We start from the raw sequence: 1,704 nt of genomic DNA, 5'->3' as shown, positions 1-1,704 counted from the left end.
TCTATAGAGCTAATCATGGTATAAAATAAAAAAAAACAGTTCTTTAACCTTTGAAACATGGGACCATGACTGCCCTTATACTGATAATATGTGAGTGCTAGATACTTATCCCAAAACAGATATATTACATACTGCTGAACCCCAGGAAAGGTAACAAGAACCTGATGGAGGAAGGTGATAGCGTTGGTGCTGTCGTATAGATGCAGTGCAGCCATTACAATTATGCAAGTAGAGTTGAAACAACTTCCTGCATATAGTCATAAAAAGGAGAATGGACTGAAGGGGAGAGAGGATTGGGAGAGAGAGAGAAACAGGAGCGGGGCAGAGGAAATGAGGAAGCAGGAAGGGTGTCAGTGAGGCAGAGACGGGGGAGGAAAGGAGAGACATGAAACAAAGTAGAGCCAGAAAAGACCATCAGGAATGAGAGGAAGAGGGGAGAGGAAGTAGGGATGAATGAATCACAGATTGTTTGGAATGAGCTTTATTCTGTCTAAATCTTCACAACATGTCTTCTTCTGGAATAAATTCCCTCTTCCTGGATCAAATGGTACATTCTCCAGTACCTTCCTCAAAAATACAAGGAAAATGCTGCCATTTCAGTGTTGCTAACATGGCCCCAGATGTTTGCCTATAGGGTAAACTGAGGCAGGCTTTGTGTTTCCAACTGAGGTTTCCAGTTCCCAAGTGATCATTGCTTTCACTGCATTTAAAATTCTAACCACCACACAAATGTATAGTCCTGTACAGTCATTGAAACATGACCATTAACTGAGCATCCAAGGGTCCACTAGACAGAAAGAAATACCTGAGAGAACACCAGCAAGTACAAGGATTTACTCTCAAATAAAAGATCATTAAGAATAATGTGCAGATTTACCCAGAAGACATTCCCTTAGAAAGTGACATTTCAAAATCACTTCCTTCTTCCTGGAGAAGAGAATCTCAGAAGAGAGGAAAAATGTGAACACTAACTATTACTTATGTCATGAAAGACAAAAATTCTTGACTCAGGTGTTCTCATACCACTTCTCCAAAATGTTAGGAACAACACGCAATCATACTTGTGCTTATCCTACGAGAATAATGAAAAACCAGACAACCCCAAGATGAGACACATTACACATAAGGTGTGAAAAATATTCTCTACAACAGGGCAACATGGACAAGCAGGACACAGCACACATAGTGGCGGGTGCCTATCAGAACCTACACAGGACGCAGCACCCCAGTGTTTAGACCTGTCTCCACGGCTGCCACTCCCAGCACAGAGTGTGCACACAGGAGTGAGGGATGCAACGTATGGGCTGTCGACTGAGAAAGAAGAGGAGGATGATGTCTGGAAGCTACTGAACAGGTTGTTTAGAGCTACTCTCTTCCCTTCTGTGGTGATTTACATCACAGAGGCATGGAGGAAAGCCCACAATCCCTTGTTCTCTGTGATGATCCTGACCACAATGCAAACTGTTCCCATTGTGCAAGCATGCCCTGCTCTCCACTTCTGGCATCACTTATACTTCTCTGACATTTTATTACTGCTGTTAACAGAACCCTCAAGCCTGGCTACATCCTCCTGCATTTTAAGAAGTGCTATAAAAGCTGACCTAACATCCCTCATGCATGTAAGAATCATGTTCACGGACCTGCTATGCTAATGTGCTTTGACTTGTAAAGACAAAAAAGAGAAACATAAAAGTAAAAGAGATG

This window comes from Cricetulus griseus, chromosome 5 (genome assembly GCF_003668045.3).
Source record: "Cricetulus griseus strain 17A/GY chromosome 5, alternate assembly CriGri-PICRH-1.0, whole genome shotgun sequence".
In the NCBI taxonomy this organism is placed as follows: domain Eukaryota; kingdom Metazoa; phylum Chordata; class Mammalia; order Rodentia; family Cricetidae; genus Cricetulus; species Cricetulus griseus.
The sequence above is the reverse complement of the archived record's forward strand: the minus strand, read 5'-3'. Positions refer to the sequence as shown.